This window comes from Eptesicus fuscus, chromosome 5 (assembly GCF_027574615.1).
Source record: "Eptesicus fuscus isolate TK198812 chromosome 5, DD_ASM_mEF_20220401, whole genome shotgun sequence".
Classification (NCBI taxonomy): domain Eukaryota; kingdom Metazoa; phylum Chordata; class Mammalia; order Chiroptera; family Vespertilionidae; genus Eptesicus; species Eptesicus fuscus.
In genome coordinates this window covers 6,719,706-6,743,347 of record NC_072477.1, presented here as the reverse complement: position 1 = coordinate 6,743,347, position 23,642 = coordinate 6,719,706, and the positions used below count along the sequence as shown (strand labels likewise).

Below are 23,642 nucleotides of genomic sequence, written 5' to 3'. Positions count from 1 at the left end.
GTTCAACTGACCCATCCCAGGCCCTGCGGCAGCCCAGACATCAACACCTGTGCTGTGCTTGGCGGGGCATCTAAGAAGCACTCCCAGGGGGTTTTAAGGTAGAGAGGTCAAGTGCATTCGAATGCATTATTCTGATCATTGGAGGGAACATTTCTCCCTCTCCCATCAGATCACAGCTGACAGCAGTGATCCTTTCCTCACACAAGACGTGTGTCCAGGGAACCCTCCAAAGGTAGCGCTCATTCCAAAGAGGCTGACTTTGCAATCCTAACCATGATGACAATGACGACATTGAATGCAAACATTATCATCCCATGGTGTGGTACTGACCTGGGAATGGTGGACTCGTCTCCAAAGGTGTGCATAACTTCCAAGACACCGCCCTAAAAATAAATTGCGTACTTGGGTTTAAGAGTCCAGTATACGTATGATAAAAGAAAAAGAAAATCCTCCATTCCTAAAGGTAAATTCACATACCTAGCAAATGGTACCGACTCCGTTTCCATCCCAGAAGTTGCCACTGCAAAGAGGATCCTGCCAACGTGGAAGATGATCCTGGGGTGGGGGTGGGGGCGGGGGGGGGCTTCTGGATAGGATTCATTTTAAATAGACAGATGCAGATTTCAAATGATAATAGAGAGGCTTCCAGATAAAGATGGCAATGTGGGGCCAGATCACAGATTCTTTCCTCTTCCGGGGTGTAATGAAATAATACATTATCATTTAACTCAAGAAAAGATCAGCATGTAAATAGAAAAGTACTCAGAAATAATAGAAGAAGACATCCTTGCAATAAAGGAACGATGAGTAATATGATTCAGAAAAACTGATAAATAAAAATTAGTGACTGAGTCAGATCCTGGTGAAGAGCTAAGAGAGAACTTTCTCCTCCACAAACACGGAGATATGATGGATAAAAGCCAAAGTCAACTGGTAAAATAAGAGCAGAGCTGAAAGGAATGAAAGAAAGGAAAACCCTCAGCTGGCTAATAAAGAATGAATTTAATTCAGAGCAACAAGTTTACAACCTGCCATTAAGAGACTCAAAGAGTCTGTAGTCACAATGTCCAAGGAACCGAAGATATGACCTTGGGCCCAAGAGGTGGGCACCCAGAACAGAAAGGAGAGGCAGAAAACTATACAGTCCCAGAAAAATGACAAGAAAGTTTGTTTCAACCTAAGCTTTGGGTAGAATGAGTTCTCCTGCGAGAAACAAAGCTACAAGAGAAAAATGGGGTGAGGCTTTATAACAGCCAGAAGGTATGGGAATCCTCAAGTCAACCAATGAGTAAGAAAACTGGTCTCAACTGGTGAAAGCCGTGGGGGCCAGACAGAATCCAATGTAGAACCATATGTCACAGTTCTTTTGCACAAGGAACAAAATAAAACACCTTAATCCCCTTGATAACCCACATTGAGAAGTTACAAACCCCATGGAGAAAAGCACTATCTTGAGACAAAAGACAAAAAGAGAAGGACTTGTACCCCAAAGCTGAGAGACTTTATATCATAAGTTTCTTTAAAGTGACTAAAATAATGAAAAAGAACGAGAAATCATAGGACTGAATAGAATAGTGTGGAAAAAAATTAGGCAGATGAATAAAGGTATCCAAGCAAAGGTCAGACATACTCAGTGAATAAAGACCTCACAGAAAATAGTGCCCCAAAGTGTTTGAAACAAAGCATATAAGGATCCACCAGATAATACAGTCCAGATAAGTAAGAGCTATGTGGAGAAGCCACATCAAAAGAGCTGGTGAAATACCAAATGCAGGAGACAGTGGAGCAGTATCTGAACAAGTCTAAGGGGGAAAAAAAGCAAGCTGAGAATTTTATACCTAGCTAAGTTGTCCCTTGTGTGGCAAAAGCAAGAGACAGATATTCTCAAATGTACAAGGACTAAGAGGAAGTGTTCATTGGCCACTGTAGAACAAACAATGGTAATATCCATGCCCCTGAGAGATAACTAAAAACTCAGGAACAGAGAAGGCTTAATTTAAGGAAAGAAAACTGGTGGTTAGTAATGATTTCATTTAAATATAGAACAACGATAAAACACCTGCAAGAATTGTGGTTAAAGAACAAAATGCAAATATTTATCATGGAAAAATTAAATTATATGAGTAAAAATCAAGCAGGAGGTAGGGTGAAGTGTTAAGAGTGCTGATATCCTTACATTTCTGAGCCAGCAGTGAAATTTGAACAGTTAAAAAAAACACCATAAGGATCCCAATCACTGAATATTTTACACAATAATTTTTCTTGGTTTTATAGGGATCTTTTAGGAATTAAGATTTCTTACGGTAGAGTAGAACATTTATCAATTCTCCCAATCTCCTTCAGATTATCTTTATGTTAAATTCAAGTAAAATTATAGTTAACATTTTTAATAAAAATATCAGGTACAGTGTGATCTAATATTCATAAAATATCTTTCTTTCTATTTATCTATCCATCTTTCTATTTGCATATATGCTCAGACAGGTATTTGTAATTTCTAAGACCCTGATGGTTATTTCTGGGTGCACAAAGAATTGGGAAATTTTCTCCCTTTTTATGTACATTTTCCCACATTGCATGAATTTTTATTATAAGCATGTCCCATTGTTATAATTATGATAATAAGGTAAAATAATTATTCTTTTTGAAAAACAAAACAAAACAAAAACAAGATATTGAAAATAGAACTGACCTCCATCCTCAAATTTGGTATGGCCTCCAAGTCGACAGATGTCTGTTCATTCACTTTATCCAGAAAAATTGGTGAAACCATGCCCCTTCCCTGACTCTGCTAACATCTCTAAGAAGTCCTCCCTCCAAGACAAGATTTAATACTGAAAGGGGAGAGGATTACCTATTGTTTTTCTTTTAAAAAAATCCCAGAATCATCATGGACACCCTTACTTCCCTAGGTCTTAAACCTAGACCCTATGCTTCTTCCCCCAAATGGGCAATGTCTTCCATAAAAAGACTGAATGAGGATAAGGGGCTCTAGTGACACCTACCCATTAGTTCCAGGGCCAAGCACAAGTTCAAGTACACTGGCATGGAACCAACATGAGGGTGGCTTCCCTGACATTGGAATCAGTTCCTAGACGATATCTGGTGAGATGTGGTACCAAAAAGAGATCGACCGTGTATTGGGCATCACTAAATAATGCGAACTCATCACGGACAACCTCCCTCCGAGTACCATGAGGTGTTACTGCTCTCAGCATCCCTGCATCCGGGAAGTTGGGCAGCTTGGGAGTCGCCTCTGAGGGTGGATGGGACACTGAGGATGAGTGGACCAATGGGTAAATCAAACCCATGCTCTCAGGCAAACCCCTCGTTCATCAACCCAGGATTAGTGTGGACAGGAATGCTACTTCCTGTACTTGGCTGGCATGCAAGCAATACTCAGTAATGCAAAGAAGTCAGCCACTGATGAGTCATTTTCAATGAAGCAATGAGCTCTTGAAAGACCACACGTTTGCACTGCCTCCTTGGTAAACCTGGGATCACCCCAGGAGTTCCCTGGAGGGTGAGGGGCTGCAGGCTAGCAAATCAGGGGTCATGCGGGTCCTACTCCTGTTCTCTCCTATATCCTAAGAGCTTCTAAAAAAAAAAAAAGATGCTTCCACATGCCCCTTCAAGGTTGGATTTGATAGCAAAAAAAGTTAGCCATATGCATTTCAATGTTAATTTCTTTAAAAGTTTGGGGCACCCCCACAACCTCTCTAGCTTGTCCTAAAGTTGTCGTGCCTAGGAAGTTGCCTTAGGGTCAGCGCAGACACTGGGTTAGTGCGTCAGTAGCGTGCATCCTCAGGAAAGCACTTGCTCAGCCAGCCAGCAGGGCACATACCTCGCAATCAACATTAGCTCAGGCAGCCCTCCGAGGCAGAATTTGATACTAAAAGAGAGGAGAGCCGTGTATGACTCGCTTTGATGAATCGAATTCATCACGGCCAGCCTCTCTCCAAGTACCATAAGTGAATGCTGGCGAGCAATCGATCGTCCCTCGTGCAGAGGCGCTGCCCTCCCCGGAGCCCTGTAAAAAAGGGGTGGGACAATATTGGGTAGTGGGCCGAGTGACATACTACCTCAGTTAATCGCATGCTCACCCGAGACGCACTTACCCTAAGCAGGTGGGTGCAGTTCATCTGTTTCGCCAACAGGGGCACCGTTCGACAGCTGCCATCAAGTCAGCATGTCAGGGCAGCCCTTTGGCTCTTAATAGGAACCGTGACCAACTCCTGTGAAGACACAAGACGTGAGGGTTAGAGGACTGGGTGCCACACCCAATAAATAAAGCACGTGCTCTGTGAACAGTCACACACCATGGAGAGGAGCTGGCCCGCTCGCTTCAGGTCCCTCATCGGAAGGCAGTGTCCCGTCCCAGGAGCGCTTCAAGGATGCTGCGATAGTGACAGCGATAAAGTGGTTACCACGGATGATTCATCACATTTTAAGTGAACACACCCTCCCGACCACGGCTGTCCAGGTCCACCAAGCGGCCATTGTCACAAGTCCATTGCCGCTTGCCCCAAGTGGAAAGGACCTCCACAAAGCCTTCCTGGGTGGGTGGGGTGGGTGCGGAGGGTTGGTGACTAGGTGACCCACGGGGTGAACAGAGTGCTTGCCCCTCTGGTCACACACCCTGGATAGTGCTGACACCACAGCATCTCTTCGGGAAGGTGGTTTTGGGCCCAGGCAGCCTCTCTTCCAAGTCGTGGAGGGTGACTCTGTTGACAGAACCAGAGCCATTTCCCCTGAGTCGGCATGGCCCAGGGGAAAGCTTCCTACAGATGGATCGGAGGTTCGGGCGAGTGGACCGGATGACTTACAGATGGTCAAGCATGGTGTCCCTGGTCAAGCAGCCGATATCTTCTCCACACGGTTGACAACATGAGGAGGTCTTCCTGAAGTTCCACTGTGTCCAGGAAGTCCTTAGAGGTAGCATTTGGTACTGAAAAAAGTGTTGTCCGTGAATGATTCGTCATAAGTAAAGCGAATCCACCACGAACAACTTCTCTTCAAGTACCACAGAAAAGCAGAGACCAGACAGACAAGGGGTCCCCTTCCACTTCTCCGAGGGGCGTGGCCTCCAACAGCTGTCCTGTGGGCAGATTGGAAAGTGTTAGTGAGATGGCTGATGTACCCATGGGAGTTTGGGGGGGGGGGTGGTCATCCACTCACCTCTTCTGGAGGGGTGCCAACACAGCCCCCTGCCCTGGACTTGAAACTGTGTTCCTGAGTCATCAGGGGCAGCATATTAGAAATGAGAAGAGGGAGGCCACTGTGGTCCTTCACAATGTGAACTTGTCACAGGAGCTCTCCGCGTGTATGTGAACCCGAGGGTTTCTGAACAGGGACCTTGGACTTCTCAACAGAACACACTCAGTTACCCAGCAGCACATGGAGGTACTAGCCAAGCTCCTTCATGACTTTCGGGATCCACTGAATCGGGGGAGCTCAAGAGAGAGCACCATGGCCACTGCAGGGTGGATCACCAAGCTCTTCACAATCCCAGGAGACCCCCAGTCGCTTCCCATCTCCTCTGCTTCACCTCAATAAACCATCCAAGAAAGCAATTCGAAGGATGCCATCAAGAGTCACTGACCCACTTTCTCCCAAACAAGCTTGGACCAGTAGGACCAGGTTCCATTCACTCCTGCAAGAACCCAGGCCTCATGCCCAAAGGATCAACATGAGAGCCCATCTCCCCACCCTTCCTCCTTGCCCCCAAGACTCTTGCAAAGCTGGCAGGAACCACGGCCCAACACCAGCCAAGTCTTTCATGACCATCCTTCTCTCACATGGGACACCTTCCACTTCTTACACCAAGGCTTGCAGTGGGCAGATGATATCCTTGCTCCACAGCTCCACCTCCAGATTATGACCCCAACACAACTTTCCTTTCAAAATTCCAGTTCATTCCTAGCACATTCATCTGACCTCATGACCCTCCACCTGGACAATGGCTGCCCAGCTCTTCTTTGATAGCTTCTGAGTCTCCGTCTTCCTCCCTTGAACACCTCCTGATTTCCTTCTTGGTAATGACTGCACATCAACAGCTCCCTTGCTTTGGCCTGGCGACTTCCTTATTTCCAGCTACCTCTGCCTCCACCCCACCTGGCCCTTCCGTGCCAGGGTCATTGCCTCAGCTTGGGTCGTTGCAATGCTAGCCACAGCCTCTTCTACACGAGTTCCCTGGCTACCCACTGACTTGCTCTAGAACCTTGCTCAGCAACGATCACACCTTTAGAACCTCTGGTCCGTCCCCTCCCCCACTACCTCGCTGTCCACCGACTGCTCTCATCCAACCATTCTGCAGACTGGCCGGCTCCACCTTTAGGGCAGCCCACATTCTCCATGCCTCCACCTCAGCAGGGGCTCCCGCCTTCACTCAATCTTCCACTGGCTCACTTCTAGGTCTACACAACAGGCCATCCTTGTGGTCAGTGATCTTTTAAACATGGGCCATGCATCCCTCCCTGCTGAGGACCCTCCCATAGCCTCCATCTCACTCAGAATAAAAGCATGTGCCCATGACTCTGAGGCTGCCTGTCCCACCTTAGCTTCCATGACTCCTCCATGCTTGGTCCAGCTCCACTGGCCTTCTCGCTCTTTCTCAAAGATACCATAGGACTCCCTTGCACAACACCCTCCTTCTGAAATACTCCTACCCCATATTGCCATCTGTCCTGTCCCAACTTTGTTCCCCTCACCTCTTCCTCAGAGAGACCTTTCCAGACCCCTATATGTCACATTAACCTCCACCCCATCTTTGCCTCATTCTGGCACCTTACCCTGCTTTTCTTTCCTCCACAAAACTTACTGTGGACAAAATTATGTTTCATAGTTTGCATTCGCTTGTCCATCTTTCCCACCAGATTGTGAAACCCACATGAGCAAGCGCTTTGTCTTGCCCTCTGCTCCACCCCCAGATTAGAGAAAACAGCTAAGGCCTAGATCTTCTAGAATACAGTATGTACTCGGGCCTCACTTGTGGAATGACCGAATCTTTCCTCCTTAATGGATCAGTTCATGGACCAAGTAGTTATGCAAATGACAAGAGAATCCGATCATGAAGAAAGAGCACCTATGGAAAAAGCAGGTACCCTTCCCAAAGCGATGATAAATACAGGCCGGGTCTGTGGGAGAGCGAACCAAGTGAGACCCATCAGGAGCAAAGAGTAACTCAGCTCAACTACCTCTCAATGCACACCAGGAAGATGCGATGCCCACCGGTTGGCACTGTTTTCAGAAAGCCTTCCTGGGCAAGAGTTGACTCTGAGGAAGAGTCTTCCCCGGAGAAATGCAATATGCATGGCCAATTATGTATCAGACCAGATCACTGCCGCCTCCTCGTATTGGCCTGGTCTCCAGGAATTCATCTTAAAAAAAGGATCGGGTTTGTTTGGAGCAGGTGGCAGATGTTTTGTGTGAATGGAATTCTCACTGGTCAACCTCCCATGATGCTTTGGTGCTGAAACCAACGCCCCTTCCGGAAGATCGCAGCCCTCCTAGGCAGCCAGCTCTGCACAGCTTAGATTCCGGCCGTGGGTGCACCAAGGGCCATGCAGCATTAGGCAGCGAGGGCACCGAGCTCCATCTTCCAGCTACATACCTTGGGTGGGCACAGAAGCCCAGACCTCCTCCCTGAAGGCATAACGCTGTCCATGAAGCCCTCCAAAGCAGTATTTGATACTGAAAAACTGGATGTCCCTGTATGATTCGTCACAAATACAGCGAACACAGCAGGGATAACCACTCTTCAAGTACCGAAGGCTAACGCCGATGAACCGTGTCTTCACCAGAGTGGGCCTTGCCTCCAGCTAGTCCTCCTAAAGATGAATCGGGGACTGAGGGTTAGGAGGACCGGGTGATGCTCCTTGGATATATAGCCCATGCTCTCTGGCCAACCATGCATTCCTGTCTGTTCCCGAGAAGGAGCCGAGGCCGACAGCTTCCCAGGCAAGATCAGCACTTAAAGTATTTCCCTCGTACGACTCAGCATCAACAGAGCCAACCCAGCAAGGAGGAGGTCTTTTCAAGGGCCGGGTACTAGCACAGATAAGGAAACGACCACCTCTTCTTCCGGAGTCTGTCCTGAAGTCACTGGATAGGTAGGGACTGTGGATCAGTTGACATACATCATTGATAAAATGTATGTTCTCTGATCAACCATCCATTCCCCTATCATGGACAGCGTCCTGCTGGAGTCCTGTCGGGCACGTCTCCAGGTGGGAGCCTGTCCTGAAAAACAGCAGCTCGGAAGTGATTAGCCACCAACCCAGTGAAGTCCCAACAGTCAGCCCAACACCGCCCAGCCCCAGGGGGAGCATCAAGGCCCCATGCTAGAGCTGGGGGACCGCGTGACTAAATCCTGATTAAGGCCCAGGCTCTGCCATGGACCGTCCTGTCAGGGACGGGGGCAGGTAATCCTCCCAAAGCTGAATGGTATCATGTGATCCAGCACCCCATTCATAACCGAGAAAGCATGAGCGAGATGCTGCCGTGGGCAGTGGGCAGCACCTGCTTGGGAGTGATAGAGTAGGAGCCCCCCTGTGTCACCCCTAAACCTTGGATTGACACTGACAGCAAAACCTTTCCCTGGAAGAGAGGTGTCCTTTCTTCCAGGAGGTCCCCATGGGCAGGATGGGGTCCTGGGAGCTGGAAGACGCCTTCGCGTGTGCCGCAAATACACACCACAACTCTTTCCGACGGAGCTGGGGCGGAGCTGAGCACGAAATGGCCTGGCCCCCAGAAGTTCCCGAAGGAGGACAATGTTCTTCGGGACCATGGACCCTACCTCCCTGCCCAGGACCACTGACACCCATCCCTTCCCTGAAGGGAGGACACCGCCACACCACCTTCCATGGCACCAGTGCGAGGTCAGCTGTGTGATGTCTTTCACCGACAACGAAACCGCATCCAGATGGTCCCTCGTCACCCCCACGTGCGGACACGGACAGCGTTGGCACCCCGTGTCCAGAGCTGGCGTCTCTCCTGGGGCTTCTCCTGCGGGTGGAACGGATTCTGCGTTAGTGGGTGGGAAGCACATGCGTCAGGAACAGGCCCGGGCTCGACTATGTGTTCACGTACCTTAGGGCCAGGTGGACAGACTGCTTCCGGGGAAGCTGGCGCCCTCAGCAGGCACCCATCCTGAACTGACTCCAAGGAAGGACTCACCGTGCTGGTCACCACACATGGGCCCTCCTCCCCCACACGCAGGAGGATCCCATGGGCCGCATGGTGTTCCCCACCAATGAGCAGAGGGAGTGCAGCTGGAGCCGGAGAGGAAAGCCCCCGGTGTCTGCGATGACGCCCCCTGGAGGAAGAAGAGGACAGCAGGGTAGTGGTCTCAGGGAGAAGCAGCGGGTAAGCAGAAGCTGACCTGCCCTTCACACACCTGGGCCGGCGGCCAGCATCCAAGGAGCCGTCTGGGTGCGTCTTGACCCCGGAGCGCAGACTGCCCTCGGAGAAGGCTTGGAGAAGGAAGGAAGCTCCCAATGTCCCCGTGGAGCGGCGACCGCATCCTCTCCAGCGTGGCTAGCGAGCCCCCACGAGCCACCCTGCAAAGGACTCGAATGGAGGTCATGGTCAGTGCTGCGGGGAACTCTGCCCCTGGCTGGGGTCAGGGGCACAGTCAGGCACCCAGGGACCCACCCTGCAGCCCAGGGACACAGAGGCCCATCCCCAGGGTCCCTCTCTCCCAGGCAGGTCAGCATTGACAGGGGGTAACTGGACAAATGGCAAAAACACATCAAATTCACTGCAAAAACACTGCAAAACATCCCCGGCTTGTCGCATGCTGGCCTCCCTGCTGGGAAGCACACCCTCGGGGCACACGGCTCACACAAGGCACACGCTCTCACGGCTCCTGTGTGGGTGGCCCTCGAGGCAGAGTTTGATATTCAAAAAGAGGTTAACCATGTATTATTCATGATGAATGAAGCGAACATAGCACGGATAACCTCTCCTCAAATATCCCTGAATGTTCTGAAATGAAAACCACGGCCGCTTCCCCACCGTCGTCTTGGCCTCCGGAAAACTCTTCTTAGGATGAGCCGAGTCCCGGGGACCAGGGAGCCAGGCGTTCCCATCCTGTCAAGAGAGCACGAGTGTGGTCTCCGTCACCCAGCCCTGCGCCTCGGCCCCAGCGCCTAGATGCAGCCCGACACGGAACTCTGCGCCCCCAAATTAGAACCTCGCTCAGGAATTCTTCCGACGCAGGTTCAACTCGGAAATAAAGTAAGAGCCTCCTCCACGGGAGAACCTGATGACAAGAACTGTGCACTGGAAACCTATATAATCTTATTAACCAAGGTCACCCCGAGACATTTAGTTTTTAAAGATCAGTACCTGAATCGATCCATCGGTAAATAAATCAGATCGACGCGTGTTGTAGGATAAGCACAGCCATCACGGACAATACCTCCTCTGATAGAACCGAGCATCATAGTTCCTGAGTCAGGCTCTCCAGAGCAAGATGGCCCGGGGCCCCAGGGACACGTCCTTCGGACTCACTGGAAATGGAGGATCACAGAATTAGATGGCCCGGTCATCAGTCACACTGCTGACCCAGCCCCTGACCAGCCTGGCCCTGGGCAGACACCTGCAGCCTCTCCCAGAAGCGGGTCTTGTATGTGGGAAGCCCTTTGGGGCATCATGTGAGTCTGGAGAGGCATGAGCGCATGGTGTTCTTCCATAAAGTGAACCCATGCCAGATCACCAGGGTTCGCAAAGCAGAGGGCGGCCTGTGGGTTCTGGGGAGTCCTCAGGACAGACGGCATGGGGATGGTGGGGGTCAGAGGGGACACAGCGCAAGGAAAGCACATATCTCCAACTCTCCAGCCCAAAACGGTTCCGAGTGGCGTCCACCGACCAGCAGCATTAGCATCACTTGGAAACTTGCTAAAAATGCAGAATCTTGGTCCCTGAATCAGAATCTGCCTTTTAACAAGATCCCTAGGTGATGAAAATCTTAGAAGCATTTTAGAGTTTGAGAAACACAACTCCAGCCAACAATGCATACGCACGCACACACGCATGCACACACGCATGCACACACGCACACCCCAGAGGTGCCGTTGACCAGTGTCTTATGACTAAAGTTTGTGTCCCACGGGAGAGAGCGTCTCTAAGATAAAGGGGATCCAAAAAAGGGCACGTGGCCATGCCACGTCCTTCAAAAACAAACGGAGCCCTCCAGGGACGGCTGCTCGGAAGCCCCAAGCAGTGGGAGAGGTAGGAAATGCACTGTGTTTCCTGAATGTTTGGCCCTCCTCCTCCAGGGAGCCTTCCACGCTCTGAATGTGGGCCAGAGGTCGGGGGTGAGGGGCCAGAGGCCCCGGGCCACCATCTAGCTGCCTAGAGAGATGCCTGACACCAACATCTCTTCGTGGAATTCCTCGTGGCTGAGATTTAATACAAGAAGAGAAAGACAGATGAGAGATTATCAACATCTTCCAAATGGCCCCGAACTCCCACTCTGCGCCTCCACCCCGAAGCTGGTCTTAGCATAAGGAAAGCACGCTGGCGGCTGGACTGGTTACTACGGATCCCCAAGAGAGGCGTGCGCCAAGGGGCAGGCACCCGTGTCCTCGGGCTGAGGTCGGCGCTGGGCTCGAGAGACCATTGTGAAGCAAATTTGGATACTAAAACAATGGTTGTCCGATATTAATCACCATAAATAGAGAGACCATACTACGGACAGCCATTCTTTAAGCACCAAAGATCTGCGCCATCCCGAAGAGCTTGGCATCTTCTCCAAAGTCCATGTCCCTTCTAGAAAGTTCTTCCCAAGCGCTCCCCAAACAGTGAGGGCGAGCAGATCCGCTTCACACGGTAGGAGAAGGCACGTGCTTGGGGGGGAGGGGGCGGTCAGTCACATCCTCGGGTGGGGGGAGGGGCACCGACACCACCGACCTGTCCCAAAAGGTGGCTCCAGGTCCAAGAAGTGCCTTCAAGAAGCGGGCCTGTGAATGCCGCGTCACCCATCACACACACCCAGGACCAGCGCGGCCCGCGGCAGCACCCAGGGTCCCACTGGCCTCTTGCCAAGCGCGGCCTTGCCTCCAGGGTCCTGAAGGTGAGAGCACAAGTGCACCCCCACAGGCCAGCTGCACACTCTCTCCTCTCCTCGCCCCCCTTCCCCACCCCAGCACCAGCCCTGGGCAGTGGCGGACGCTCACATCTCTACAGAACTTGCCATGAAGCCCAGGAAGTCCGCCGAGGCAGGGCTTGATACTCAAAAAGAAATTGTCCTTGTATGATTCTTCACAAAACACGCGAGCACACCAAGGATAATTTCTCCTCAAGTACGAAACAGGACCACGGACAGGACCACCGGCACCTCCAGGTCTGTGGCTCAGGGCTGGACAGTGACGGAAACGCAGAACTCAGACACACACACACACACACACACACACACACACACACACACACGCACATGTGCACACACACATGGGCACAAACCCCACACACAGGCATGGTGCATGCCCCATAACCCACTCCTCACTCTGCTTGGCGCCTGCACCCGAGAGTCCTTCAGAAAGTGGATGGTGGCTGAGGCCAAGGCCAAGGCCACGGCCTGTCCCTCTTAGGGGAGCCAACGCCCTTGGTTTTCCAAATGCCGCCCCGAGAAGGGCTTGGCGGCTGCACTTGGTGGCCGCCATTGTAAATACAGCATAAACTGTGGGCGCGACAATCCATCCCCATACCGGAGCGGGCATCTGACGTCCACGTCGGGACATGGCTCCGAAACACCCAGGAGGTAATTGACCACCATCACCTCCACCACCGCCACCACCAGCTTCAGAGCACAGAGCTTCAAGGCTCCTGCGTGGGCAGTGCTGAGGCCAGGCCCCGCCCCAGCAGCCCCCGATGCCCGTGTGACACGTGGGACAGAAGGCCCCACGCGACGAGACCCTTGCCCAAGGTTGCATGGTTAGTAAGTGTCAGAGGCGGGATCCAAACACAGGAAATCGAACTCTACAGTCTGCGCTCTTGATACTGAAAAAGTGGATGACCCTGTACGATTCGACATGAGTAAAACGAACAGGACAGGGATAACCACTCTCCAAGTACCAAAGTTTAGCACGGAAAAGAAAGCCACTGCCTTGGGAGGACCCGGCACGTCTTCAAGGCGCAGTCCTGGGGATGAATTAGATGCTGAGGGTTAGTAGGCCAGGTCACGCACACGGAGCACAAGCATGCGGGCTCGAGCACTGAACACCACAGGGATGACACGACACCGCCCCACACCGACACTGACCTGGAGGGCTCGGACCAGACCACACACAGCGCATGCCTGCTCGCCCCACCCCCTGCCACACAGAACAAGGACAGGCGGTGTGCCCCGGGCCACTGCCTTCCCTTCAGTCGGCCGTGTGGCTGTGACATCACCTCTGCAGAGTGGCGAGCCACGAGCAAGGTGCCACACACCAAATGGACACACGCTGGCATGCACACACATACCGCATCCCTCGCTGAGTGTGCACTGGGTCAAGGTTTGATACTCACAGAGAGCTTGCCCTTGTATATTCTATGTCAAAAACCCGAATATACAAAGGGCAACCTCGCTTTAAGTACCAAACAAGAGCATTGGGCAGGTCCACGGCTACCGATCCCGGGGCCGGCCTCGACTCCCGCGGTTGGTCCTAGAGAGGGGGTGGGAGATGCAGGATCTGCAGGCCAGGGGGCACACACCTCCTGCCAGGTGTGTGCCCACGGGTCAGCTCTCCATCCCTCAGAGTCTGGGGAGGGGCAGATGCCATTGCCCCTCACTGAAACTGGCATCATTTCCAGACACCTGTCCAAATCAGAACGTGTTCCCGAAATGGAGCTCAAGCCCATGGCCTTGGAGCGCACGCAGAGCCCAACTTCTCAGTTTCTGCAGCACAAAGCTGGGCACCTCCTCCAGAAAGTTCTGCCGATAGTGTATGGGCAGCGAGGGCACAGGGACTGGGTGAATGGACATAGGATAGAAGCAAAGGCCCTGTGGCCAGTGTCTGGTCATACCTCTCACAGAGGTGTGGCCCCCAATGCGGCTCCCCAGGGCCCGCCCCTCCTCACCACCCTCCTGAAGCCACGCTAGGAAAGGTCTGCTACCGAAAAGGAATCAGACCCCACGTGCCACATGCCTCTCGAGAGAGCAGACCTATGGCCAGTTTCCCACGGTGGCCTCTTCCCCCGAGTTCCCTGCCCTATGGAAGGAGTGGAACTGAAGGCTACAGGTGGACAGGTGTGCTGTCTCATTCCCCTCCCGATCGCCCAGCCCGGTGAGGGGCTCACCTCTCTCGGACGATGTTCATTCTCCTTGATGGGGGTGCTGCAACACCCCTCCTCTGATGCTGGCAGTCAGGGTGTGCAAAGCGGACAGTCACACGGCCCAGGAAATGTCTCCACCAGCACAGGCCCAGCGCCCACTTTCCAGGCCAGCATCCTAGACATGAGCAGATACAGGAAGTCAGAGGGCCAGAGGACAAACATCCAGACAGTAGCCCTCCCCTCTGACCTTCCAACATCCACGTACCTGGTCCAGGGAGACAGGTGGCTCCCCCGGCTTTTCCCTAGAGCCGTGCAGTTCCTGTGGAGGACACTGTCTCCAGGTGGGACTTGAACCACAAATCACACACAGAAATAGCTCTTACAGATTCATCTCAGGGGCCACACGGAGAATGTCCACCAAACACTGACGAGGAGTAATGACGAGCAAATCTCAGCTTCTTCCCAAAGGCAGATGCCACCTCCAGGAAGTCCTCCAGGATAGATTCACAGGAGTTAGCCCATCAGGCTCGAAACCATCATAAATATAGAGCCGGTGCTCTGTGGTCCACTGTCACTCGTGTGTTACCCGTGACACATGAGCTTGACGTGAGGAAGTCTCCTGGGTGTGACTTGGCATTGACACAGGGCAGGTAGACATAGGGTTCATCTTTAAAAAAGCAAACCACCATTAAACCAGTGCAGACAATAGGCGGCCTACCCAGAAGGCTCGGCCTCTGGGGAGTCCCTGAGGAGGACCTGGGGGGCACCATCGCGGAGGGAAGACGTCCACATTCAGGCGGGAAGCCAGGACATACCTGACGTGGCTGACTTCGGCGACCCTGTCCTGAAGGCTTCTGGGTCCAGGTGCCTTCCCGGTCAGTTTGATACGCAAATAAGAGTCTCCCCTGTACATTCACCATTAATAAAGTGAACATACAAAGGGTATTCTCTTTTCAAGTACCAAAGAGAAGCTCCGGTGAGGACCACACGCGCCTTCCACAGAGGAGGTTCCTGGAGGGGGTAAGACCACGGGGGGTGGAGAGGGGGGGGGAGAGGGGGGCAGGGAGGGCCAGTGACAACCCCACACCCTACATGCTGTGACCCAGCTCTGAAAGGGGCTGTACATGCCAGGATCTCTCCAAGATACGTCTGTCTCCCCAAAGACAGGCCCAACCCGATGGCTTGGCATAAAGTGGAGGTAAAGGAATCCCCTATGACATTCCTTCATGGCCCACAACCACCCTGGGGCAAGAACCATGCCTCTGCCCAAAGCCACCGCCTCCAGCAAGCCCACCCAATGGCACACAGGCTGGTGGGGGTTAGAAAACATGATAGCATGCATCATTAAAGAAAAAAAAGCAAGAAGGAAAACCAACACACTCCACGACTGCCCACACAATTCACAAATCGCGAGGCAGTGCTGAGACAAGCGGCCCTTTTCCTGAACTTGGCGTTGCGAGCAGAAAGCCACCTGAGCTGCTACTCAGAAGTGCTCATCTGTGCAGGATCCACCAAAGGGCGAGGAGACCCCTCCCCCCAGGCCACTTTCTCTACTTAAACAGATGATGAAAATGACCTAGGTAATGCCAGTCTTTCCATCACAATTGGCAACGATGGAGAATTCCTATGGACAAGGGGGCACTGCTGCCTCAGGGTGCCAGTGCCAAGTCCCATAAGTCACAGCACTTTGGGGCACCAACACCTAACCCCTGCCTTTGAATGACATGGACATTAAGGCCCAGAAGTCAGCCCAGGGATGAGCTAGGTCTGGAGGGCAGGTAAACCAGATGACCCAAATTAAAATGAGACCCTAACTTTGCTGTTGACCATCCTGTCACCTGTTTAGGAGAGGGATGGACCCTGAGGTCACATCCCAGGGCTGGGCATCGTGTCTGGTGAGACTGACCAGAGTAGCAGCTCATGGGTGCTGTTAAGAAGGCACCCCTTTCTCAACAGAACAGCAGCCATGAGGAGGAAACCACTGCATCATCTCCAAAGTCCTCATTTCTTCCAGAAAGTTCTCTGGAGGATGCATGGGATGAGAAAGGTGAGAAGACTGAGTCACAGACAGCAAGAGGGAGGCGCATGCCCTGGGCCAGCCATGCTCTGGCCCCGGCCCGCGCGGGCGCAGTCAGCCTTGCCTCTCGGAAGCCTCCCCAGGCAGGTTCCGCCCTCTGCAGAGAGCTTGCCCTTGAACACACATCACAAATCATAACAACGGAAGGACAACCTCTCTTCAGGGAGCCCATGATACCACTGGTGGGAAAGCTACTCGCACGAGACACAGTTGGCATCAGGGGGAGGAAGAGGAGGAGGTGGTAGAGGGCATAGAGGGGATACATGGTGGTGGAAAAAATTAAATTATGTTACATTTAAAATAATAGTCATAAATCCTTCTGACTGAAATAAAAGTTGGCATCAGCTCCAGGAGTGAGCCTAAGACAAACAGATCGATCACGCCTCCATCCCTTCAGGTCTCGGGAGTGGTCCTCCACTCGGCCTCTCCCTAAACTCGACAGCCCCCCTGGCATTCTCTCAGGTTACAGCGGAAGAGGTTAAGCCCAGAAAACGCGTCATAAACTCGGTAACACACAGAGAACAAAATCCATTCCAGGTCAGTGAAGCCACACAGAGTCTGGCCCCTTAACCACACAGAGCACGCGAGGGCGGGCGGCACGCGGCGCATCTCACAGAGCTGGGGGGCTCCGGGGACCACGCTTCTTCGATGGCGACTTCACGTCCTCGGAGGTTTCCCAGCGGCATTTGATACTGAAAACGTGGATTTTCCTCTATGATTAATCGTAAATAATGTACTCATAGAAGGAGAATCTACCTTTTAAATACCAAGGAAGGACTCTGTCCTGGCGCTTGGCGTCACACACGACAGTGACACTGACACGGGGCAGACAAGCTCCCCCGGGTGACCGGGACGACAGACTCGGGACGCAATCTTCCCCGGGTTGGCTTCGCTCAGAAAGGCAGGTGCGCTCAGCCTGCTCCTGCCGGTCCACGGCCTTCGCCCACCCAGGCCGGGGGGGCCGGGAGTGGGGCTTGCCCGACAGCCCCTTCCAGAAATAATTTCCTAAGCAGCTTTTGATACTGAAAACATGGATTTTCCTCTATGATTATCTATGAATCACGTAAACATAGAAGGAATATCCACCTTTTAAATACCAAAGGAGGACGAGTTCCGGAAAGGACACATCCGCGCACAGCTCCCCAAAATGGAAGCCAAGTTGTGTCCAGCCCCGTGGCCGAGCGGTGACCACACAACGCGGCCCCTTGCCCCGCTGGCTCCTCAGCGACAGGGGGCTTCTCAAGGTGATGGTCGGCAGACATATGGCTCGAATGAAGCACATGTTCCGCCGTCCACCATCTTTCACTTCCCCTGGGTCGCTGGGCCCTGCTCGCCGAGCCCCCCCCCCCCCCCGCCCGCCCCCCAACCCTGGCGTCCATCCAGGAACTGTTTCCAAAGCAGCGTTTGATACTGAAAACGTGGATTTTCCTCTATGACTAACCATCAACCACGTAATCATAAAAGGAAAATCTACCTTTTAAATACCAAGGAAGGTGAGTCCTGGAAAGCGTGGACCTGCTCCCGAGCCCTCTGAAATGAAAGCGACATCACACAGCAAAGACCGTGTAGCTGGCATGGAGAGACCGGGACACCAGCCCCAGCCCCCAGCCCCCAGCCCCAGCCCCCGCCCAGCCCCCCCAGCCCCCGCCCCATCCCCCACCCCCAGCCCCCCCCAGCCCCAGCCCCCAGCCCCATCCCCAGCCCCCAGCCCCAGCCCCAGCCCCAGCCCCAGCTCCCAGCCCCTCCTCTGGACAGTGGGGGGTTCACAGAAGTGGCAGGAAGGAGGCACATGGGCTGGGTGGCCCACTGTCCCACCACTCACCCTGCATGGCGGCCCCCACATGGCCTCCCTGGCGTGGGTCCGTGCACGAGCATTTCGAAGAAGCATTTGATACTGAAAAGGTGGAATTTCCTCTACGTTTAATGGTACATAACATAAACATAGAAGGAATATCCGCCTTTTAAATACCAAAGAAGGATTGAGTCCGGAAAACAGGAACCCATGCGTGATCTGTCAAAAATGAAGGGCCCATAAGACAGGTGCACCAGGCGCCGGCCTCCGGGCGCTCTAAGGAGGACCTGTCCCATCACCACAGGGACCGGTCCTCCAGCCCACCCGCCCTGCCAGGGAGGGGTGGGGGTGAATGACCTTTGTCTCTCTTCCCTGAGACGGACTTGGTGCTCAGAACCATCTTAAAAGCAATGTTAGATACTGAACTGGTGGGTTTCCTCCATGGCTAACCACAAAGCCTGTAAACAGAAGGAAAACCTACCTTTTCAATACCAACAACGGAGCAGCGCTGGAGGGCGCCAACCCAAGCACAGGCTCATGGAGAGCCAGCACAACCCAGGGGCTGACCCATCCCACGTCCCAGGAAGGAACGGCTTGCTGAGGAAGCTGCGCTCACCACCCCCCCCCAGCCCCCAGCCCCGAGTCAGAGCCCAGCCCTCCGCATGCCCAGGTCGCAGGCCTGATTCCCAGGCACAGGACCCGCGTCGGTCCTGTAGTCACTCACCCTGCTCCCTCCAGGGGAACAGGATCCCTCCTCCCCGGCCCCGGAACTGCATGGCCAGCAGGATCGCAAAGCGGCGACTGATTCTAGAAAAGTGGATGAGCTTCTAAAATTCACCATGAATAAAGCGAGCACAGTAGGGATGGCCATCGTGACGTTCCGAAACTGTCACAGAAAGACAGATGCTCTACAAAAACCCTGAGGCCGGCATCACTCCACGAAGACCCCCGCCGGCACCTGCCGACAAAGGTCATGTGCGAGTGTGTGCTGGACAGGTGAACATCCTTTCACATACCTGGGAGGGACGGGGACATCACAGAACCCTCCAGAAAGTGAGACGTAGGTCCAGAGGTCCCGCAGGCAGAATTCGAGAAATCGACGTGATCGGCTGTTAGGAGTATGTCAGACAAACAGATCACCAACCGTAGTTCTTCAAAGCACCCTACCCACCAGCCACCACCATCCCCCCCAAAATGGCACAGTTTCCAGAAAAGTCATTTCTCAGGTGGGTTGGATGTAGAGGCTTACCAAAATAGGTGCTGTGACTCCTTCCGGGTAAAGTGCGCCTCCAGAAGCAAAATACAAAGCACCGCGCACCCCTGAACAGGCTCAGTCCCTGTGCGGCAAGGCTGCCACCACCTCCAGGAAGTCCTCCTGAACGGAAAGTCAATACTGAAGAGAAATGGCCCACCCACAAAGCATGTGTCCTATGGATGACCACACCTTCCTAGTACACAAAAGGCCACCGACCTTGGCTTTTCTGAAGTTGGACTTGGTTCCCCCACGTCTCAGACTTAGAAAGCACAGCTGGACACAGCGTGGGGCCGGGCACGCCTCCCACAGAGAAACGGCCGCAGAGGGACAGTGGACCAGGGCCCCTCCCAGCACCCACCGCTTGCTGAGGAAGCGATGCTCAACCCTCAGAGCCCCCCGGGCACAACGCATCACAAATAAAACAGAAGCCCCTGCCCAGGCGGTCCTCACCGCGGGGAGCAGTGCCACGCCCTCCACGCTGCGCCGCCTCCATGAAGCCCTATTGAGAAGAAACGAGACGTGCCGGTTAGGGGATCAGGCGGTTGAAGGCATCAGTAACCTAAGTGTCCTCTGCGGCCAACAGCATTCCTGTCCCCAGCAATGGCTCTTGCAAGCGGGGCCGGGAACCAGGAGGGCGTGCCGTCAAGGACTAACTCCTGACTGGGTTACTATTGTCTTAACTGAAGTGCAGGTGGCCAGGCAAGAGGTGGGCTAGACGCAGGGACTGGGCGTCACAAACCCCTCCCTCAGGTGTCCTGGAGGAACAGTGTCCGCCCACCTGCTGTCCCTCCCTCCTGGAGTGTCCTGCGGAGGCTGAAGGGCCAGCAAGCTGGGGATGGTGTTCGCTCACCTCGCTCTCACCACCTCCTCCCCCTGGAGTGGCCTTCCCTAGAGACCACTTCTTAAATAAACCACTTGCCCACCAAACTCGAGGAGCCCACCGCAAGTTTAAGGAAACAGCACCCGATAACTGCAGCGCGGGCACCGGGGAACCACGGGAAGAGGAGCCCCAGCCTGGGTCCCGGGAGCCTGGCACCGCCCAGGATCGGGTGGGACGGAGGGAGGGGCACCTGAGGAGCAGGCAAAGGCGACCTGGTCCCCTTCTGTGAGGCACCTGGGCACTGCCCTAACTTTCCCCAGCAAGCTGGTTTTGTGCCGCTTAAAAAGTTATTAAAATAAAGTTACATACAAACACGCTGGGAGGCCCGCCACCTATTCATACAAATTCTTCAGGATCCTCTCTAATTTGCCCGTTTTGATTTTTCTTTTGGAGACGAAGCTTTGGAAGCCAAGGGGCTGCAAAGCGTCTATTTCCCAATTGTCCTAGAAATCTGAAAACTGTATCAAACATGCATTTGTTTTCATTCCTTTGACCATTTTTAAAAGAGAAATGGGTGTGGCGGAACCTCCTTTTCCACACGTACAGATTTACCTTCAGAGAAACAGGATTACAGGATGATCCATGAACTAAATTCTCAGAATAAAAGCTCTAAGAAAACGCGCGCCCTAGGGCCAACCAGCTGCTCCCCACCGTCGGAGGGGCCACGCCCACACCCACGCCCACCCGCTCCTGACCGGCGTGCAGCGTCCTTCCGAAGGCATTGGATGAGGAAAAGAGATCAACCGTGCAATATCTGCCATCATCAAAGCAAATACATCACGGACAACCTCCTTTCGAACATCTCAGACCAGCTTCTGTGACCCTGCTTCTCCCCCGGCCACCGGGGCGTCCTCCTGCAAAGGATCGGGGTGGGGGTCAGTGCCCAGAGAAGAAACACCATCGAAGACGCGATGCGCCCTCAGGGCCTCCTCTGACATTGCGGGGGGTGGGGGAGGTGGGGGGTGGGGGGAGGAAGCAGGGAACTGTGCCCCACCCACCCCTGTCCCCGGCGGGAGCAGCAGGAGTCAGGAGCCCTCCACCTGGGCGGCGAGGCCTGCTCTGAAAGAGAACTATACCTTGCGTGTGTCCTGGGGCAGAGAACCAGGGGACAAGTGTCCTTCCCACTGCACAGGTGACTCACATCAGAACCGCTCCAGGAGGCCACACCTGCTCCTGAGAGGTGCCCAGTGGCTGTGCCTCCCCTGAAGTGGGCACCTCCCATCGGGAAAGTGTTGCTGACCGAGTAGGACAGGTTGGTGTGTCTTCTAAATCCTGGATCACTCGTCCTCCTGGGGAAGACAGATGCTGGGACTAGCGGACCGCCAGGCGACCCTGAGGGCTCCGTGCACACTCTCTGGACGACAAACCCCCACTTACCCAAGTGCTCACGCCACCGAGTCCTGGCTCCAACCGCCTCTGCTCGAAGCCGGATTAGATACTGAAAAGAGGTTGGGCAAGAATGATTCGTCACAAGAAAAACCTGCACAAACCCCTCTCCGAGAACCACAGACCAGAGCCGCCCACGGACCCCATGGCACCACCTCCAGGAAGACGGCCAAGAACGCACTGACGTGGAGGCGGAGGCACATGCTCCGCAGTCACATCCACGCACTGGTCCTGACTCGGGGCTGACACCAATGTCCCATCGCCATGGATGGCATTAGGAGTACATCCCTCAGGGGGGACCGGAACCTGGAAAGAGTCAGGCTGGAGAGGGTGAGTCGCAGTGACATGACCGCTCGGGGGACCCCCCCCTCTCCCAGGACCACAGGGATCGCGGCCTCGGCCAGGGCTGCTGTCCCCAGTCAATGCTAACTGTGGACGTGTTGGTGATAGTCCGCCAGGGGAGACGTCCGTTAAAATGCACCCCTGGCAACCACCGTGCCACCCCCCCACCCCCCCGGAGAGACCTGGAGGACAGGCTCGCGGCCCACAGGTTCTGTTGTCATTCATGTGGATGCTCTTTTGCATCGTGTTTGGGCGGCTCTCATCTGAACGCCCTGGGAAGAAGGCTGGGGGATTCTTCACCCCAGGACCTGGAAGGGTGCTGCCAGCCTCCCTCGCGGTGGGGAGCTGCGTGTGACCCGGGTCTCGCTAGCTGTGCCTGTTCTTAGAGGTGGCATGGCCTGCGTTTGGACTAAGGACGGCCGAACACTGCGTGTCCCTGAACCCGCCAACGCACGGTGGACGGGGGCGAGCCCTCCGTGTACGTACCGAGTCCCGCCGGGCCAGGTGAGAGTTGATCCCGGGAAAGAAGTGCACCATGTTTGTTTCGTCACATATTACGCGAAAAGAACATGGGCAACTTCTTTTCAGGAACCAGGGGAGCGCGATGCCATCGTCCGCGCCGGTCACCTCCAGGGGTCCACCTGGGTGAGGGGACACAGAGGGTTAGGGGTGGCGATGGGGCTGGGACCGCAGAGAGGCATCTGGGCCCCCTGGAGGAGGCAGACACCACTCGAGGCGGGTCCTGAGCCCAGGGGAGTGGGGTCCTCACCGTGGATAAAGCCAACCCATCCCAGCCTGCCTCGGCGCCAGGGTCCCCGGAAGTCTTCTTGGGCAGAATTCAGTAACTGGGACTGACGTGCTCTGCAATGGACGGTCCCCGGCCCTGAAATGAAGTCTCCTCTGTGAGTCAGTGAGGTTCCTGTTGAGACGCAGGAAACCGGGGATGTGGGATTCGGTGAATCGAGCCACCAAGCCAGCATCGGCTCCCTGGGGACCGGCTGCCGTGTGCCTTGCATGGTCCTGACACCCGCGTCCCTCCTTCGCAGCACTCCCGGTTCCCTCCGGGCCTGGTTTGGTTCTCAAGCACCAGCCGTCCAGTATGACCTGTGACACACACAGCAAACCCATCACCGAGCGCCAGAGAGCAGCAGGAACAAGGACGCGGTCTTCCCCCGGGGCCGCATCACCTCCAGGAAGTCCTCCCAGGGAGACAGGCACTCTGAGGTCAGAGGAGCCCTTCCGGGGCCCACGCCAATGGCCCTGCCTGCACGCAAACGTATGAACCATGTATGACTTGCAATTCATAAATTAAACCACCAGGACAATCCTTTTGAAGTACAGAGTAAATCCACAAGGAAAAGCCACTTCGCCAAGGACCCACCTTCGTAAGGGTACAAGGATAGACGCACTAAAAGACGCACATCGCTGAAAACATGCACGCTCTCCAGCCACACAGCGTGTGGCGTCATCCATTTATACCCCGAGTGAGAGAAAGCCCAGCGCAAAGTGGCCTCAACAATAAAGGGATGTGTAGGCTTATCCAACGGAAAAGTGCGGAGGCAGGGCAAGCTGCAGGCAGGGTTTGACCCAGGGGTTCCAACGCCATCCCCCAGGTCCTGATTCCTCTCTGACTCCTCCCCAGTGAGCCTCT

At 54.1% G+C, this 23,642-nt stretch overlaps 8 non-coding genes across 8 annotated transcripts; all 8 read right to left on the bottom strand.

The window, feature by feature from the left end:
* Window positions 1-3,887: 3,887 nt before the first annotated feature.
* Window positions 3,888-3,966, bottom strand: MIR485 (microRNA mir-485). The gene has a single exon (NR_129107.2). It is a non-coding gene; the product is annotated as a microRNA mir-485 (primary transcript).
* Window positions 3,967-4,944: 978 nt separating this feature from the next.
* MIR382 (microRNA mir-382) lies at window positions 4,945-5,021 on the bottom strand. Its single transcript, NR_129109.2, has one exon. It is a non-coding gene; the product is annotated as a microRNA mir-382 (primary transcript).
* Window positions 5,022-7,688: 2,667 nt separating this feature from the next.
* On the bottom strand, window positions 7,689-7,766 carry MIR487 (microRNA mir-487). Its single transcript, NR_129111.2, has one exon. It is a non-coding gene; the product is annotated as a microRNA mir-487 (primary transcript).
* A 5,734-nt stretch (window positions 7,767-13,500) lies between these two features.
* MIR381 (microRNA mir-381) lies at window positions 13,501-13,583 on the bottom strand. The gene has a single exon (NR_129166.2). It is a non-coding gene; the product is annotated as a microRNA mir-381 (primary transcript).
* Window positions 13,584-15,141: 1,558 nt separating this feature from the next.
* Window positions 15,142-15,221, bottom strand: MIR1185 (microRNA mir-1185). Its single transcript, NR_129167.2, has one exon. It is a non-coding gene; the product is annotated as a microRNA mir-1185 (primary transcript).
* A 3,005-nt stretch (window positions 15,222-18,226) lies between these two features.
* MIR376 (microRNA mir-376) lies at window positions 18,227-18,304 on the bottom strand. Its single transcript, NR_129095.2, has one exon. It is a non-coding gene; the product is annotated as a microRNA mir-376 (primary transcript).
* A 2,682-nt stretch (window positions 18,305-20,986) lies between these two features.
* On the bottom strand, window positions 20,987-21,064 carry MIR3958 (microRNA mir-3958). The gene has a single exon (NR_129102.2). It is a non-coding gene; the product is annotated as a microRNA mir-3958 (primary transcript).
* A 1,439-nt stretch (window positions 21,065-22,503) lies between these two features.
* MIR495 (microRNA mir-495) lies at window positions 22,504-22,583 on the bottom strand. The gene has a single exon (NR_129100.2). It is a non-coding gene; the product is annotated as a microRNA mir-495 (primary transcript).
* Between the last annotated feature and the right edge of the window lie 1,059 nt (window positions 22,584-23,642).